The following is a 10,421-nucleotide window of genomic DNA, read 5'->3' on the forward strand; positions in this document are numbered from 1 at the left end:
GCTCTAGCTCCTCAGTCAGAAAACTTACAAGATTATTTAAAAATGGTATGCACGTGAGATGAGCTCACTAGCCCGGTAAGTGAAAAGAAAGACCAAGCAAGCATTCGCAATATAAATAAACCTATATGTATGAAATGTCCATTTTTATTATCTTAAATCACCTAAGCAACATTGTTAAGTCATAGGATATGTGATACTCACAGCCACAGTATGCGTATGCCCCGAGTATGAGTCGTGAACCCTATCCCGAGATACGCCCATAGGGTTGTCGGAGAAGGCCAGCCGTGGGTATCTAGAAAAGTAAATTGTTGTTCATTAGCAATATTAAAGTAAATTGGGCCTTACCCTGCATTAAAGTAAATTGGGTCTTGCCCTGCATTAAAGTAAATGCAGTATGATTGGCCCTCTGATTATATCACCAAAGTTACCGACTATCCTAGCAATTAGCCGGGCATACTTCTAATCGCCTCCATTAGTACACAATCTCAGGCTTCCCTCCAGTGATATACCCAACACCTAAACCCCTACTGGGAAGGGTCGTAGCACAGGACAATATCATTCCTAACCGCATACTTTTATATGAGATAGTACGACTGCACAGTGCCATCACGTCCCATTCCACAGGTCACTAATGCATTCATTTTCAAGCTGACTATGACATCTAATCTAGTAATACATCATGTTCAGTAATTGAAATCATTAATCTCATAAATCATAGCAAGAAATAGGCATTTAATAATTAAAGTTGCAACATAATAAATCATAAACAAATTCATAATGCACAAGACAATACATGCAAATGGCATTCGTGAATGGCTAGTCTACACATAGTAATAAAGTGATAATATGGCTAGTCTACAACAATAATGGAATGATGCAAAAACACTCCAAAAATAAATCCAACATCCTCTCCCTACTTACATATATATGTACGATGTTTGCCCTCGGTACGAGGGAGAACTGGCGTATGATGACGCGAGGTTCTAGCAAAACCTATCATAAAAATGTCAATTTTAGTATATCTCTACTTTAGGATCATAACCAACTAAGTATGATGATTTCAACGCGTTTAAAATCACTATAAGAAGTGGCTCGACAAATTTAGGTTCTATCGGAGCCTGATAGGCCTCACTGGTAGGTCAACCGAGAGGTCAGGTGCCTGCTGGTCAAACCCACCAATTGGGTCAGGGGCTCTACTAGGACCGACGAGCCAGGAGCACCAAGCCAGGTCGATCACCGGTCCTTGCCTGTCAGTAGGGCCAGAAACCCAACCAGGACAGGCGGGCTCCAGATTTGTGGGTCCAATCACTTTCCAAGGCACCTACCAGTCAGAATTGGGATTCTGTTGCTCACTTCCATTTTTCATCTCACCTTAGGAAAACCACGAGGGGTCAATTCAACTGTATTTTCCACACATCAAAGGTCCCATGATGTGGTTCCGACCTAGATCTAGGATTGATTCAAGGGCTTAATGCGGATCATACCTCTTTGCTCAAAAACACCTACAAAACTCCAAATCTCTTTTTTAACTAAAGAAATCATCAAATTCTCTTCAAATATTATGATTTCTTCATCTAAACCTTCAAAATCAACATATAGGTCTTCCATTAAACCTTAGATTCATCTTCTCAAGTGGGATGAACAAGATCTAAAGGATTTTTACACGAATCAAAGGGTTTTACTTAGGGTTTCTTGAGGGTTTAAGAAATATAGCCTTCACTCACCTCAAATCGTAGATCTCAAGACGACGATCACTTTTTCGACGCCGAAATTGAAAGATCTAACCTCGACGCCGCACCATGAGCATTTCTTCTTCTTTTTCTTCCTTTTCCTTCCCTCGTCTCTCTCTCTTCTTTACTCTTCTCACCCACCTTCTAAAGCATTAAATGAGGAAAAAGAAAAGTCATAATGCTATTTATACTTGGGTCAAAATATCTAATGACCAGACTGGTAGGTCATATTAGTGGGTCCGACCCACCTATGACCACCCACTAGTCGGCCGAAACTTAGTCAAATAATTAGGATTTTGATGGGACTTGGCTCCTGACACGTATTTCAGGACCTTTATTGTTCTGTATACTCGTCATAAAATATAGTTACGTACCTTTATTGTTTGTACATGGCCCTGTGATACGTGCAAATGCACAGCTTAGGCATGCAAAATTCACTAGGCACTGATTCAGACTCATCTGGGCAACACAAGTTTAGAGTCACCCTTGCTATCATGTTCCATAGGGTACCTGTATTAACTCGTTCAGGTTCAGATCCTTCAAGACTAAACCGAACCAACTGGGTAAATAAATAGGGTTTAGAAAGTAGGGTATCACACTAACTGTCCTAATGATCAGCCAGGCATACTTCTAACCACCACGGTGGTCTACGATTGATTCTTCTCCCCAGTGATAACCCAACACCTAAACCCATATTGGGAAAGGTCATAGCACGAGAGAATGTCAATCCTAAATCATATGCTCTTATATGAGATAGTACGATTATATAGTGCTTTCGTGTCCTATTCCACTATGCACTAATGCATTCGGCTACGACATCTAATCTAGCAATTTATCATATGCCCAATTGATCATCATCATCCAACAATTGAATAATCCATGCTCATAATTCAATGCAAGAAAAAAGTATTTGGAGTTCAAAGATACAACATAACAATTCATAAATGCATCCTATGGTAGGCAAGCAGATGCATGAAGATGGCATTCATAGATAGCATGATGATAAATAAGATGAAGATGATGCAATAAGCATTCTCAAAAATTAAAATCAACGTCCTCTCCTCACTTACTCATTTACATACGAGAATATGTACACACGGTACAAGTGAGATCTGACGTGCGAGGTCGGGAGTCACGAAACCTAACACAGAAAGGAAGCTTAGAATACGTCTATTTTGAGACCACTAAAATGATGAAAGACATGGTCATGATGCATGTAATAACTCAAAGGAGGTTGTCGATAAGTTTGAACCCGAACGGAGCTCATTGGTCCATAGGTGGATCATACAAGTGGGTAAGAGAACCCGCCTGTGCAAGTTGCCCAGGCAGACAGCACTCTGACCCACACCGACGGGTGCTACCAATGGGTCTGGGTACTCGCCTGTCCTATCCATTAGTAGGACCCTGGGGCTCACCAAAGATCAATGTGTCCTATACCCACTGGTCCTACCCGCTAATAGGCTCCGAAGCCTAGGTAAGATTGATGGATCTGGTTACCCACCGGTGCTACCCACTAGTGTCCAGCGGGTTCTGCTGTCCGACTTCTCTTCTTCTTCCCACCTCTTGGGAATCAAAGGGCGTTGTTTCAATCACATTTTCCACACACTTTTGACTTCATCCACCTAAACATAACATAGATCTTGGTTCAAATTAAGATTTTGGGAACAAACCATACCTTTAGCTTAAGAAACCCCAAAACTTAAGATCTTTCCCCTAACTCCAAATATAACAAAAATGTTTTCAAATTTTGGTTGCTTCTCCTTTAAAACCTATAAAGAAATCATATAAAGTCCCTCTTAACTCTTGATTTGACCATATAAGAGAGTTTCACCAAATTCAAGGGGTTATGGCATTTACCTACCTTAAACTATGGATCTCAAGCCACTGAACCCTTTTCCGGCATCGAAATGGTGAGGTACAACTTCGGGGACAAGGGGGAAGCACTTTCACTCACTCTTCCTTCCCTTCTCTTCCCTCTTTTCTCCCTCTTCTTTACTCTTCTTTACTCTTCTCCACCAACCCTTGCTCAAATAATAAATGGGAGAGGAGTAAATGTTATTTATAGTGTGGGTTATAAATATCTACTAGGGTGCATTTGGTCTTCTATGGCCTGAATCGTATTAAACCGTGATACAGAGCTAAGTAATCGGTAATATTGGGCACATATAACTTCATTACGATGAAAAACCTGAAACACACATGATCACCCAAGTTGGGCTTGTTGGGGCCCACATTTCCCTATAGGTGGATCACATGGGGGTTCGCACCCACTAGTGACCACCCATCTATTTATGGCCAACCTTGCTAGATTTCAGTGGGAAATGGGTTCTCAACACATATTTCACTCCCACCACCTGTCGTGAACCAAGTTCTCATCATCAAATATGATATCATACCTTCCCTACTCATACAAAGCCTTATGGTACCTGCAAGGGCATGGCTTAGGAGTGCGAACCACGTCGGGTACTGTGAGCGGTCAGAGATGGACTGAGATGTCTCTCTTCCCTTGGAGGGAAAAGGACTTGCATTCTGACCTCTCTCCTCTCTCTTTCTCTTTCATGTGAGGGGAGGGGTTCGTGTCATGTGTGCTTTTCTTACAGGCCCCACACCATCGTATTGCCACTTGGAGATATGTGAAGGCCTATTTCGCAAGAGTGTAAAAATCGTCATTTGAGATGAGGGTTTGATAATGGTCCAATATAGGGATCAGGATCATACAAATGGGGTTTGGAGTCTCCACCTAGGGTTATGGGCCTAGGACCTGAGGGTGGCCCTGATTCCTGGGAAAGGCCCGAAATTTGATCGGTCCAGAGATTTAGGGTAAGTGTCAGGTTACAGAATTGGGAAGGTGTTAGGCACCCAATCTACCCAGTTTAACCGGTCTTCCTACTAGATGGTTAAGAACGAACATTTTTCAAAATTATTACTATTCCACATTCATGGCTAAGTTATCACAAATATATATATATATATATATATTAATTGAATTCAAACTACTATATACACTAAAACAAGGTCTGTATAAAGTCTACATTATGACAACTTGGTTGAGAAATTATACCTGAACTTAACCCCTGTTTCGGGTCAAAAGGGGTGGGCCCCTGATTAGTACTGGCTCGGACTATATTTCGGATTCTCTTGGCTCAGGGGAAGATGGTCTTGACCTCCAACTTCCTTTCTTGAGAGATGCTAATTGTGATGGTATGCGGATAGGGTTCCGACTAGGACCGATTACTTTCGGATTTGGATTCAGGCAGAGTTTCGGCTAGGGAAAGCTATTTCTGGATTTGGATTCAGACAAAGCTTCGGCTAGGGAAGGCTATTTCCGAGTTTGGATTTGGGCAGAGCTTCCATTGGGGATAGGGTAGGGGAGGGTTAGGCTAAGGTGGCACTTCGATAGAGCTTCCACTGGGAATGGCTATTTCTGGAAAGATTCTAAGGGAATTTGGACAGGGTTTCCGCTAGGAACGGATATTTTTGAAAAGAAACAGGCTGACCTAGAAATGGACTGAAGAACTCTAAAGTCCTGAAGAACATTTTGAAGATCCAAATAGAATTTCAGATCTTAACAAAGATCTCTTTGTAGACCCGAAGAACCTCAAAGGGGAGTTTTCTATCTCAAGAACACTCAAGGGAGGGGGCTCAAGAACATACTATTTTTTGCTTAAAACTGGATCTAACTAAGAACTTAGATTGAATATCTTCAAGATCTTGAAGAACATTTCGAAGATCCGATTGAGATTTCGGATCTTGATGAATATTGCTCTGAAGATCAGAAGAAAATCAAGAGGGGGAGGGGAGGTAAATTTCACTACAAGGAGTGAGGTGGGATTGTGGTGTGTCATCTAAAGGACGGGGGTATTTATAGTTTTTTTCGGCCAATAGGAGAGGGGGAATCTCTTTATCCAATGGATGAAAGGGGGGTCTTGCCTAAAGTGAGGGGGTAGGGATTTTGTCCATTGGGTAAAGAGGGGTGTTGTTTAGGAGAGAGAGATACTAGCAAAAAAGGGGTTGTTTTTTGCTTTGAGTGGGTGAAGGGGGATTTCTTCACCCATCGGGTTGGGGGAATACCAATCCCGGCCTTTGACGGTGGCGCACAGGACCCATCCGAGGTGCCCGAGGTATGGTTAGTTCAGGTAAGTGATGCGAGTGACATCATGGGTGCACGATGGATGGCACGCGGGTAATGGCCAAGGGGGTGCAGGCATGGGCAGTAGCATGTGCATGTAGGTGTGCTGGTTGGCCTACCAGCCAAGACGCACATATGCATGGGCTGGTGCAGGCAGGGTGGCAAGGCCACTGGCCTGTACCCACGGGGGAACAGGCCAGTAGGCACAAAGTGGGGTTGTGGCTGTGTTGGCAAGGCCGTGGGTAGGGGTTGGCTATGTGCATGTGCTGTAGGGGGCTTGGCATGGCTGGGCTATGTGCATGTGCTGCAGCCCATGGGCAGCAGCCATGCGCCGCTGCCATGGGTAGCAGCTATGGGCTACAGCCATGGGAAGAGAGCACACGCTACAGCCAAAGGCAGCAAGCACGGGCCCGGGCAGGGGCTAGCCCTTTTGCCAGTGCGGGTGCGAGTTGGCCCTATGGCTAGTGTGGGCGGGGGCTGGCCCTTTGGCTAGCGCGAGTGATTATGGGTTTTTCTAGTAACGATTACGGGAGATTTATTGGTCCGATTTTGGCATATCATATATCGTTGAAATCATATTTTTGAGCACTATTCATATGTACGGTCATCTTGACTAGATTCCTTTGTATATAAAAAGCCAAAATTGGACCCCTTCTCTCTCATAGGGATTTCCAGGGTTTCAAATCCGGGAGTGTTTCTGGGTTATCTGGGTAGGTAGGGGATGAATTTTAGGGTGTTTGTGATAGGTAGGGGACTTTTTCAGGCTTCCAACGGGACTGTCCGTGTGCATGGCATATGTGTGGGAAAGCATGATTTTTAGGGGATGATCGCGAGAGATCTGCTAGTCCAATTTTGACGTGTCATATATTGTTGAAATCGTGTTTTCGAGCACTATCCATTTGTACGGTCATCTTGACCAGATTCCTTCATATATAAAAAGTCAAAATTAGACCTTCCTCTCTCTCGCATAAGGATTTTCAGGGTTTTGGGGAGGGGAATGTTTCCATCAGCATCTCTATTGGTCGGAAGCCGGAAGTCACATCCAAGATCCATATTTCATCATAGCCGAAGGAGGGTGACAAAATTGGGTATCTATAGGTACTGGCTCAATCTTGTCCAACCACCCCACAATTGAGGTCACCCTTGCTGTCATACACCATAGGACATTCGCATCGACCCTTGCCGGTTCGGACTCTACACAACCAAATCGAACTAACGGGTCAATAAATCGGGTTTAGGGAGAAGTGCTCTACAGAAACTATGGTAAATAATAGAATTTCATAATTTTTTATTCCAATATCATATAAAATTTTAGCCCCGATATAATAAATTCGAGAGAGGGATAGGTATGCTAGCGGGTTACCTAGCAATTAGGAATGCTAGCAAGATTTTGACCGTAGGATTTAATCAACTTGAATTAAACCGTTGGATGGAGAGAAGATATACAAACTTTCAATCCACTTTTGCTACATCTTTCCTCTCCCTATTTCTCTCTCTTCTCTCTCTCTCTCCCTCTGAGTCGAAAAAGCCATTCCAAAATCTAAGTTACAATCTGTTGACATCCATGGTTACTGCGGTTCTTTGCTCACAAGACTACCTCAGAGGTCGGTTTCCAGCAGAAACCCTAACCTCTCCCACTTTCAAAGAGAACAGGAGAAGTCGCTGCGAGATGGTTGGTGCTAGATTGCCGGCCAAGAACATGATTATGGGGCAAGTTATGATTTTAAAGCATGGTGAGATGTTGAAGCCGACAGAGGACCGAGTTAGTGGTGTTGTCGTGGAAGAGGCAAAGATCAATGAAGTTCCAGTCTTGTATTCAACGAAACGATTAGGTCTGGAGCCGGATATGGTTCCAAAGCAAAACGATTTGACAGATGTGAAGTCTGATCATTTGACCACCTTACACTGATTGCCTCCAATGAATGATTGGTTTTTGATCCATTTTAATCGAATTGGGAATCGTCCTTTAAACCTTAGTAACGCTCTAAATTAATATTTCTCAGTCAAAAATATTTTTTCTGTTTCAAATAATTTTCGAATACTCTGATCGTAAGCCACCATATCCAATCATATCTGGCAGTTTTAGGTCATAAGCCACCATTCAGATCATAAACCGCCTTACACCGATTCCCTCTGCTAGAGATAGTGAGGGAGAAGAATACGGAATTTGTGGAAGAGAGAGGGGAAGCCGGAGATAGTGAGGGAGAAGAAGAGTGACGGTAGAGCATTGGGGCTGGGTAGGTTATGTAAGACAACAAGTACCCAACGGTATTGATGTAATCTATCTAATCCAATGGTCTACATTCACTAGCATACCCAATTCCTGGGTAACTCGCAAGCATTCTTGTCCTTTTCCCAATAAAGTCATTCCACTTTCTTCTCTCCAAATCTCACGTAAAATGGCGGTACTATTGAGAAAGGTGGGTGAGATAAATGACTTGCCATGGTGCCCTTGGCGATTGTGTCCACCTGAAAATCCTCTTCAGATTTCTTAGTAGAAACATCCAACCCACCTTAACTGCTCTGCGATCCAAACCTTGTTCCATACCCATGCTCCGTTGTTGGATTTCCTAACAAATCTGTTTCAATACCTTCTATATGTTGCTTGTCAATAAAGGGGATTACTAATTCAAGCCTGACAGTTGGAGATTGGCCATCACCCAATTCTGAAAGATGCTCTCCAACACCCAGATGAGAAACGCCATATTGGTTACCATGCAAAATTGCACAAACAGCTTGAAGAGATCCACCTGAAAAGGAAGGGGATCCCATCCTTGAGTGGGAGATATTTCCTTCCCTGTTAGGGTTGCCCCATTTCTCAAATATTGTGCACCAATATAATTTGTACATAATTTTTGTGTGACCATTGTGAATGGGAATTCATCTATCAGGGGAATTTGAGTTGCATGTAGAGGGTATTAGAAAGATATTTTGTAGAATATAATAAAAACTTATATGTGTTTATGAACCCCAAGATTGTGTGTGATTGGTCTGTCAAAGAAAACTTTCTCCATATCATGCAGGACATAATGATTACATAACATCATTTATTGCTTTGAATTCTTGTTCTTGTATTTAAGAATTCATAAATGTTCACGATGTTTTCTTACGATTTTCCTCACTTGTTTTGTTTTAATATAATATGATTTGATCAAATGAATGTTGAAAAAACTTAGTTGAATTGGGTTGAATTTGATTAAAATGAAAACTACAAGAACAAAAAGTGTTTGTCATTTCATACATTCCATGCCACCATATCTTTTTCCTGAGAAAATAATATACTCCCAAACCAATTGCCATCCATACCTTTCTTCTTTTATCTTTTTATAATTCCTATGATGATTGCTCATGTTGCACGCCATAACATGTCAAACATAGACAAATTATAAATTGGACGAACAAAATAAAACAATAAATTGTGACAGTGCCTGCTGACCTCTAAATTCACTTAACCCTCCTTAGGATAAGAGAAGGCTAGGAGACTTATAAAATAGAAATTGGGGACAATCTTATTGTAATTAAGGTTGGTGAAAAAAAAAATTTAACTTCACTTTGTTCTTACTGAAACACACACACACACACACACACACATATATATATATATATATATATATTAGTAAGAAATACACGTCCAAATGCACATGGGAACAGAAATGACTAATATTTAATCAAAGTTTCATGTGTTCTCTTACGTTAAGAGAGAGAGAGAGAGAGAGATTTAGCTCTATTACCAAAACTCTTGTTCTAGTAAATATGCACATGCAAATGCACGTGTGGACATTTGTCATGTGTGTGTGTATGTGTGTGTGTGTGTGTGAGAGAGAGAGAGAGATGCATTGGATCTACATTTGATAAGAAATGAGAGAAGAAGAAAAACCCTGTTAGTTTAGCACAGGAAATGCCGAAATACAGGAAGCATGAAATGATAGTGCGGCTTCAACCATGTGTGCGCTAAAGATTGGATTGGGCCGAGCTGGGCCAGACCGAGACCTCAACTGGGCCCAAGCCTTGGAGCTAAAAATCTCAGCCAAAGCCAACCATGCATGTGGGTAGGTGGAGGTATGTGTTACTTTTCATATAAATGATGTGTCTATTTCAACTGTTAGACAAAGAAGATGTCTAGAATCTAGATTAGTAATGTTTCAAATTCCTAGGTTTAATTCAATCACATACCTCCCCCTCCCCACTATATTGGCATGCATCTCATTTCATATTTGGTCATAAAATTTATTTTACTTTGCATTCAAAACCATTTCCTATAATATGTAATATAGAAATTACATGTAAAATATATTATTATTAAATATGGTTAAAAAAAAAATTAAGCAGTTTATACAATCACATTATATCATATGGGGTAGTAATTGCAAACATTTGTTTTAAGTACAAAAAACGGAGTCTGAATGTATACCAATACCATACAATCCTACAAGTCTGAACAGGAATAGTCAAAAAAGATTGTACACCAATTACTCATCCACAAATTCTCACAAATTCCCACAATTTCCCACAATTGTGGATAGAAAAAGGAAGATGACACACAGGGCATATTCTCCCCCCCC

Source organism: Macadamia integrifolia, unplaced genomic scaffold, assembly GCF_013358625.1.
Source record: "Macadamia integrifolia cultivar HAES 741 unplaced genomic scaffold, SCU_Mint_v3 scaffold530, whole genome shotgun sequence".
NCBI lineage: Eukaryota > Viridiplantae > Streptophyta > Magnoliopsida > Proteales > Proteaceae > Macadamia > Macadamia integrifolia.